Here is a 9,913-nt window from a genome sequence, read left to right as displayed (position 1 = left end):
CTGCTGCTGTTACTGCTACTATAACAAAAACATGATAGTAGTAGTAGTAGTAGTAGTAGTAGTAGTAGTAGTAGTAGTAGTAGTAGTAGTAGTAGTAATAATAGTAGCAGTAGTAATAGTACTACTACTACTACTACTACTACTACAACTACTACTACTACTACTACTACTACTACACTGGCCGCCAATGAAAGTGGCGCGTGTTGTTTTTGTGTTTTTTCGTACCATGCATACCATTAAATTTGCCTTAATCATCTATTACTATCATTAAAAATATAATTTCTTTACCTTACCTAATATTTTGTGCTGTTTCCCTTCCTCTTTATGACAGATTCCAACCGACGTGGTACAGAATCTGCTAGTTTTTCCAGATATGTAGGTGACAGTTCTCCCCACACTTGCACGACCGCCTGCTTGAGCTTCGCTACACTGCTCGTGTCCAGATCCTGGAGCTTCTTTTCATCATACTCACACATTTTCAATCGGGTTTAGGTCTGGACTGTTTGCTGGCCAACTTTCAAAATAATTAAGTTCACACATGCCAAACCATTCCCTTACAATGTTGGCCGTATGGCATGACGCACCGTCCTGCATGAAGGTTTCACCGTTACACTTGTCGAAGCACTCTTCAAGATTGTCATGCAGCAGGTCAAGATATGTTTCTGTGTTCATTGACACTCCTTTGTCAAGCATAACTAAGTTGCCAACACCAAAGTAGCTGAAACACCCCCACACCATCACAGAGGAGGGATGCTTAACTGCGTACCGTTCGTCATATCTGTCCGAGTTTCTTGGTCGGCGTACTCTTTTGTGTGGTGTTCCTGTCACATAGAACATGCTCTCATCTGACCACACTACTCTTCTCCACTTCTCTAATGGCCAGTCTTTATGGTCCTGAGCAAATCTGACTCTTTTAGCTTTGTGGGCGGGTGTAAGCAGTGGTTTCTTTGCAGCACGGTAACTTTTCATGTCGAGGTCCTCCAGTGTCCGCCGCTGTATTGTCCTTATGGAGACATGTGTCAGCAGATCAGGGTAATTTTGTTTAATTTCTCTTCCTGTGAGGAATGGCGAGACACTTAGCTGACGCTTAATCAGTGTCAGTGTCCTCTTTGATAAAATACGGCTGCGTCCAGGGGCAGTTTTCTTCACTGGTGCTAATTTTCCGGTATTGTCTCTGCATCGCTTCAACCAGCGTTGTACTGTTCTTAGTGGGAGTCCTGTCTCCTTTGAAATATGCTTAGAGCCAAAACCACCCTTCCGGAGTGAGTCAATAAGGGCTATATTGACTGGGGATATTTGATGTTTACGTGCCATTGACACTTAAGTTTCCACACCAATATGAAAGAGAACGAAGAAAACTGACACACTGTGCGGGGAGCGGGTAAGCAAGTGTACTTCCTTACGTGAGCAAGTGACAACTGAGTGATAATTTTTTGAAGTGTGACGGTTGATAGATGTTTAAAGAGCCGGCCTATGTTGCCACTTCTAGATATTAGCCACATTCTTTTCAAATGAGCTACAGTTCTTCCCGCGCTATGAGATACGGGTTTGTTTATAATGCGCGCCACTTTCATTGGCGGCTGGGTGTACTACTACTACTACTACTTCTACTACTACTACTAGTACTTCTCGCCCTTTGCCACCCCCACAATCATCTCCAGTCATTATTACAACACGCTTCTTGCCATCACCGCAATTGTTGTTATCGTTTGTCTACGAGAGAAGCCGCCCGTAGGAAAATTACAACTGTCACCACCACAACCACCATTATCATCACCACCACCACCACTATTCACATCACCTTGACATAGTTCCACACACACACACACACACACACACACACACACACTCTTATGGCTTTATTTCAATAGCTTTTATCTGCGTTCGTTCTATAATTGACTTAAGCATTAAGACGACTAACTCAATTGTCAGCATAATAACCCTTTTATTTGCAATCACTGTTAAAATGCTCTTCTGTAATACTTTCCTTATAATAGACACAAAATTCAGTCTTCATTTTAAACTATTCTACCTGATTATCTCTCTCTCTCTCTCTCTCTCTCTCTCTCTCTCTCTCTCTCTCTCTCTCTCTCCAGTCGCGTGTAATGACTTTCCTCTATTAACCCATCACCCTCATACTCTCTCTCTCTCTCTCTCTCTCTCTCTCTCTCTCTCTCTCTCTCTCTCTCTCTCCTCAACCATCACTTTCCCCAAATCTCACCCTCCCATCATCACCACCACCATCACCACAACCATCATTCCCTCATCACCACCACCATCTCTCTCCCTCTTCTCACTCTCCATCTCTCCCTCACCCGTACACTTCACAGGGCACTGTATTTCGAGTCTAGGGCTTCAGAAGGAGAGATGGCATAAGTGTTACTCTAAATGCTGAAGTAAATGTGGATCTTGTTGAGTTATCTTTGTTGGTGTTCCTGGGAATGCAAAAATGACCTCTGAATCGGGAACAGAGAGGAAGGAAATATGGACACATGGAGAGGAAAAAAGTGTATGGGAATAGATGAAACTTGAAGGAACTGGTGGTGATGGTAGTTGTGGTTGTTGTTGTTGTTGTTGTGGTGGTGGTGGTGGTGGTGGTGTTGATATTTTCATCGTAGTTACCATGTTTGTGCAGGAAAGAGTATATAAATCATTGAAAAAAAAATGTTGTCAGACTGTTATCGTCACTGTGTACACAGGCGACATGCAAGCAAACACACACACACACACACACACACACACACACACACACACACACACACACACACACACACACACACACACACACACACACACACACACACACACACACACACCCTAATACGCAGGTAGATACACACTCCAAGCAAGGACAGGACCGTCATGTAAGGCTCGTCTCCTAACTGACTGACTGACGCCGTGAGAGAGAGAGAGAGAGAGAGAGAGAGAGAGAGAGAGAGAGAGAGAGAGAGAGAGAGAGAGAGAGAAAAGCATTAGTAGTAGTAAATAATAATAATAACAACAACAACAACAATAACAACAACAACAACAACAACAACAACAACAACAACAACAACAACAACAACAACAACAACAACAATTATTAGATATCCGTGGGGATTAAAAACTGGCCAACTTCCACGATTCTTCTGTAGTTTTATTTTGGAAAATCAGCATTACAAGTGAGATCTTACTTATTACTTTGCATCCTACTAGCCTATCTTCCTAATACATAGACAAATAAACAAATAAATAGATAAACCAGTGAACAAGCAGGTGAATTAATCCCTAACATGTCACGAATAAGTTCTTCACATTATACCTTCGATCAATACAATCCTTTCTCGCAACCCTTCATCACTTTCATAATCCGGTATCAAGTTCCCTTCACATAATAGAACAGTTCCCACTACACACACCACCGTGTCACATCACACCTCGTCCACACAGAGTCACACACACCACCTACACTTGCACCTCGCTGCCACACAGGCCACCCAGACACCTCCCCACGCCTCGCCGCTCCTGCTGGTGTACTGTGGACACGAGAGGAATTAACACATGTGCGTGGAAACCTTGTGTACATTCTTAGCACCTTCTACTATTATGCCTTCCCCAAACATTTCTTTCTTTACAGCACATTCCTGGTGATGCAATGACGTCTCTCTCTCTCTCTCTCTCTCTCTCTCTCTCTCTCTCTCTCTCTCTCTCTCTCTCTCTCTCTCTCTCGGGGCGACACACTAACACAAGTTCTAGCACGTTTGCTTCGTCTACCTCCACCACCACCACCACCACCACCGCTCAGGAATGATAGCTAAATACGCCACGTGAGGATTGTATGAGTTTGGAAGGTGTATATAAATGCACTATGTATATATCAAAAAGATATGATGCAGACAAAAAAGTTAGAAGTTGTCAACGCTTACACACACACACACACACACACACACACACACACACACACACACACACACACACACACATACACTATTCGGTCAAGGCTGAGAATATAATTTGAATGAGACAGAAAGACAGACAGACAGACAGAGAGACAGGCATAATTTCGCTGTATTTATTCGTAACTTAGCAGTCAATCCCCCGGCCACTGTATTTCTAATTTATGTTGTAGTGACTTGCACGGCTTTGACAATCTTTTATTTTTTTATTTTCATTTTTTTCGTAAGTGATGTTATTATTGTGGTAGTGATGGTGGTGGTTCCTGGTCTTGTTCTTATTAGCTACGTGTTATGCTGTGTTTATTGGTTACCCTTGGCATTACTGTTCATGATGTCACTGTTGTGTGGAGAAACTTAACGTGACTTTGCCCCGCTCCTCACATCTCTTGCCAAACACTAACAAGACTGACTGGCTCTCTAAATGTTAATAGGTTACCTGGGCATCTGTCCTTTACACCTGTTGCACTTTATGTATGTATGTACGGATGAACGCAAGTATGTTTTATTATCATTATCATTATTATTATTATTATTATTATTATTATTATCATTATCATTATTGTTAGTAGTAGTAGTAGTAGTAGTAGTAGTAGTAGTAGTAAAAGTAGTAGTAATAGCAGTAGTAATAGTATCTTTTTTTGTTATTATTGCTATTATTATTATTATTATTATTATTATTATTATTATTATTATTATTATTGTTACTATTATTGTTATATAAGTTCTTTTTATGTCGAAATATTTGTATATAGCTTCAAATAGGATATCATTATTACAGTTACGGGTGGTGGCATTGTAGATAGATAGATAAATAGATAAAGAGAGAGAGAGAGAGAGAGAGAGAGAGATGTATAGACAGATATAGATAGATGATACATCCTATTCAAGAACTTTGCGAGGACTTATGAAGATGAATCCTAAGTGTAGTAATCATCATACCTATCTTCAAATCTCTCTCTCTCTCTCTCTCTCTCTCTCTCTCTCTCTCTCTCTCTCTCTCTCTCGACATACTACCAACCACTTAACTACCCATCTCTGCCTCCTCCTCCTCCTCCTCCTCCTCCTCCACTATCTCCACCCTCTTTCACACATGCCATCACCACTACTACCACCACCACCACCATCACCATCACTTCACTCCACCACCCCAACCAACACCTCCCTCCCGCATTCCCTTCCCTTCCCTTCCTTCACCCACTCACCTCCCCACTCCAGACACCCTTACTCTGTCCCCAACACTTCAATGGTACACATCCCTTCGCTCCTCCCCATTCCTAAATCCCATCACCACCACTACCACCAATAACAACAACAACAATGGTCTGTGTCTCATGCCAGCCTACACTCCCATTTCCTCAGTCCTTTGCTCTCTCTCTCTCTCTCTCTCTCTCTCTCTCTCTCTTGGTGGGAGAAGGAGGTTATTTGAGAAAGATAGAGAGGTGAAGGGGACGAAGACAGTGATAAAGTATTCCTCCACCTCCTTCCTCTTTTCTTCCTCTTCCACTGTCATCTCTATATGCAAAACTTCCCATTCAACCTCCCCGTTTTCCATATCTCCTCTCTAACTTCTTTTTTTTTTTTTCTTTTTTCTTGATTCATAACACTCCTTCCTCCCTCTCCCTTTCAAGTTCCAACTTAGCCACCTGCCCACCCACTACCACTACTATCACCACTCCTCCCGCTGCTAACCCACCGCCATCACCGCTGCTACCACTACCGCCCTACACACACCACACATCCTAACCCGGTCAAGGATGGTGTTGCTATGTATGTATACCCAGGTCTCTTCCGAGCTTCATTTTGTTAACCACGTATTCCTCCTCCTCCTCCTCTTCGTCTTCCTCCTCCATCTACAGGTGTCTCTTGCTATTCCGGCCGCACCCAGCACGCACGCACACACACACACACACACACACACACACACACACACACACACACACACACACACACATACATACACACACACACACACACACACACACACACATGGCTGGTGACGAAAATGTTATGATGTCTAGAAAGTAAGAAAAGATAGTGAAAACAGATGAAGTTTCCTGCCAAAGAGAAGCACAAAAGTTACAAATATTTAATCATGAATTTTTGAAAGACTGGAGTGATTAAAATTATGTTGGCAGTGGAAACCTTTCTTACGAGAGACAATAATATGATAAAAAAAAAAAAAACAAGGTAAAAGATTGATATTTTAAGCAGGGCATGTAACTCGGTAGACTAAATTATTACATTTGACTTTACAAACGGAAACCTTGTTGTACTTAGAATAGAACACAAATTGACGTATCACTAAATACTTAAAAGATGAACAGACACTTTTAATATGTTATACGAATCACAATACTATATCAATTTCCCAAAACAAAAGCGTGTGTGTATTAAGGAGAGTGTTAGGATATGAAATCATGAGTTTTGATGGTTAAAATTCGAGAAGAAAAGATGAGAAAAACAAAACAACACGATGGTGATGTACTGTTGCAGCTATATCAATAACTCACACACACACACACACACACACACACACACACACACACACACATATGCAAAAGTTAAATTCTACATTCCTCTCCGCATAACACTTTCCAGACCTATCACACACACACACACACTCCTGCACATAAACCCACTGAACTCACAACCCACAACCCTGAACTCAAGTGCTTGTTCAAAAAGTGCAGTTCAGACTTACATATCTTCTCCTTTCCTCGTGACGGACCAAAGAAGCGTTAAACTTTCACAGACGAAGGAGCGGCGGAGCGAGATTTACATCCTCCCTTCACCGAGTCTAAAACGTCACTGATTTGCTCTCGGTCTCGAGTGAGTCGCTGCTTTACTGCCTCACCTCCCATCAGTGTTGCCAATTCGGAGGGCCATCTAATCAACAGCAATCAGATTTTAATAGGGTGGAAATATTACTCTTGTGTGTTTCTGGTTTTCTTGCTTTCGTTTCTTTACCTCTGTCTCTCTCTCTCTCTCTCTCTCTCTCTCTCTCTCTCTCTCTCTCTCTCTCTCTCTCTCTCTCTCTGAGTATGAACTTATCCAACACAAAGCCCAAAAATATGACCACAAACATACATAATTACACAAATCACTCACATATTCATACACACAGACATACATAAATAAATACCATGAACACTTATAATCCTAATTCTTTGCGCGCGTGTGTGTGTGTGTGTGTGTGTGTGTGTGTCCCTCCTGCAGGTTGTCGCCCCATTCCTCTTCCTTCCACAACGTAAGAGGAAGAAGAACGAACATCCAAGTCAGGCCGTCCGTTCTAATCAAGGTGGTCGGACAGTCAAGCCAGTCAGTCCCAGCTAAAGGAGGAGGAGGAGGAGGAGAAGGAGGAGGGCTGTAAGGCGTCCTTGTCTACTACTATATAACATACACACTGCGCTCTCTCTCTCTCTCTCTCTCTCTCTCTCTCTCTCTCTCTCTCTCAAATACATCCAAACACATACACACGCACACACTCACTCAGAGATAAATTTACTTCTTTTTCTTCCAAACTTGCAAGAATTTTTTTACATATAGTGCAAAACTGTAACACAAGCATCACCTCTTAGTCACTCACACTCGCTCACTCATTCATTCACTCGCTCACTCACTCAACTCGCTGCTTTTGTTTTCTAAGTGCCTATCAGTTGAGTTTCTTCCATTTCGCTCCCTGTGACTTCAGTTTTTACCAGTCTTTAGTCTTATCTCTCTCTCTCTCTCTCTCTCTCTCTCTCTCTGGCGTTCGGTAAGAGTATATGTTTTGTGAAGATGTATGAACCTTATCTATCTTTCTTTATCTTTTTTTTCATGTTCGTGATGAGTACGTTTGCTAAAGGATTAATACAGCTAATAAATTTACGCATGAGGATATACAAGAATACGCCAATTTTTTTTTTTTTTTTTTTTACCTTTTATTCATTTGTTTTTACTTTTTTTTTTAACGAAAAGGAGACATGCATGCCAAGGTACCAAAAAAAAACAAGGAAAAAATTAATAAACAGTCCGCTGAGTTTCTCTTTCATCGAACCCCAACAGAAAAAAAAAAACGTAAATAAAATAAAAAAATAAATAAATAAAAAAACAAGACTCGTTATATGTAGCCTCTAGAATACCACTGCATCACTCCAGGGCTGCAAAACGTTAGGTAAATCAATCCTCCCAACATTTCTTCTCAAGCTGACCGTCTAACTCCTTGTCAACCGAAAAAAAAGCTACAGGCCAAACGTAATTTCTGAGGAATCTCGCCACGACAAAGGCAGCAGCATCTCAGGAATCTTCGCAACAACAAAAGTCACAAAAGCTGCCAGGTCTGATGCTGGAGAAGTGCTGCGTATAACAGACTGTGGTGTTGTTGTCCTTTCAAGTACCAATGTGCACGTAACGAGATTGCTGGGGCTGAAGAATAGTGTGTGTGTGTGTGTGTGTGTGTGTGTGTGTGTGTGTGTGTGTGTGTGTGTGTGTGTGTGTGTGTGTGTGTGTGTTCGCGATTGTTTCTTTACTTTTCCATTTATCTTCTATCCAATCTTTTTTTTTTCTCATTCGTCGACTCTTTCGCCTTTGCAGTTCATTATTTTCATCACTAGAGAGAGAGAGAGAGAGAGTGTGTGTGTGTGTGTGTGTGTGTGTGTGTGTGTGTGTGTGTGTGTGTGTGTGTGTGTGTGTGTGTGTGTGATTGTTTTGGAGAAAAAGAAAGAATTTGTGTATGGTTTATGAGGAGGGCAGAAAGTGTATGCCCGTATTGTTTAAAAGAAATTAATGTGTCCGTGGCTAGTGGGAAGAGAAGACTGTGTGTCCGTGGCGAAAAAAGAGGAGAGAGTGTGTGTTCGTGGCTTGTGTGGAGAAAAGTATGTTAGAGATCGATGAAAAGTGCTTCAAGGGGAAGAAATTCGTGTTTATATGTTTGTTTTTGTTTTGTTTTTCAAGTATGTAGTTGGTGAGGGAAAAAATGAAGCGTCCGTAATTGACAAAAAAGAAAATAAAATATGTACCTGCGAAGCGTGGGTAACGAGGAAAGTGCGTGCGTGCGTGCATACGTAATTGACAGGTGAGCAATGTGGTCAGGGAGTGCGTTACTGCGCCATTCACCAAGACAGACATGGCGAATAGTTCATAAGCGTGACAGTTCCTTTAAGACATCGCAGGAAAACCACAACACATAGTAGAAAATAGATAAATAAATCAAATAAAGCAATAAATATACTACTTCTACAACTTCTATTGATATTACTACTACTACATATAGACTAGTATGGATGTTTAGTTTTAACGTTATATCTATTGACTTACTCCTTACTACACTCCGAGACTTTTCACTGTTGGCTGCTGTGAATACAATCTATAATGTCACAACGTCAACTTTATTACGCCGCTCACCCATGCACTACTTCCAGTGAGATAAAGACCAATGATTAGCAAAGGAAAATGTGGAAAATTACTTGTTTTTGTTTTATCTTTTCTTTTTTAACACGTAAAGAAAGGATGATTGGTGTAATCACGTGTGCAAGGTATGAATGGTTACACTGAACGATCCGTGTGTGTGTGTGTGTGTGTGTGTGTGTGTGTGTGTGTGTGTGTGTGTGTGTGCTCGCGCGCGTTTCAAGTAAGGTAGTACATGTTCACAGCATCACCGAAGGCAGAGGTGGCGGTGGTGTTGATGGGGGCACGCTCCGGAATTATCGTAGAGATTGGGAGTTGAAGCAAAATGACGATATAGGTGGTCACGAATCCCGCCACCTGGAAAGAGAGAGAGAGAGAGAGAGAGAGAACTTTTACTACCACTTACGAGTATAGGTCTGTTGGCTTTTTGTAGCTTTCCTCTCCCTCTCCCTTTTTTCTTATGTTCTCGTGTAGACAGATCAGACTACAAAAATCATTCAAGCATACACCTGTCATTCCATCAACTGTACCGTATAACATCCTTCTCTAGTGAGGCCATCCCACCACAGGACCATGTAACGAAACACTTTTAT

General features: G+C 41.6%; 1 long non-coding RNA gene across 1 annotated transcript; it reads right to left on the bottom strand.

Annotated features, from left to right (window-relative positions):
- Positions 1-3,120: 3,120 nt before the first annotated feature.
- On the bottom strand, positions 3,121-6,733 carry LOC123520678. The gene is made up of 2 exons (XR_006679335.1): positions 6,637-6,733; positions 3,121-3,515 (listed from the first exon to the last, which is right to left on the bottom strand). It is a non-coding gene; the product is annotated as an uncharacterized LOC123520678 (long non-coding RNA).
- Between the last annotated feature and the right edge of the window lie 3,180 nt (positions 6,734-9,913).

This window comes from Portunus trituberculatus, chromosome 47, assembly GCF_017591435.1.
Source record: "Portunus trituberculatus isolate SZX2019 chromosome 47, ASM1759143v1, whole genome shotgun sequence".
Lineage (NCBI taxonomy): Eukaryota > Metazoa > Arthropoda > Malacostraca > Decapoda > Portunidae > Portunus > Portunus trituberculatus.
This window is presented reverse-complemented; position numbering and strand designations above follow the sequence as displayed.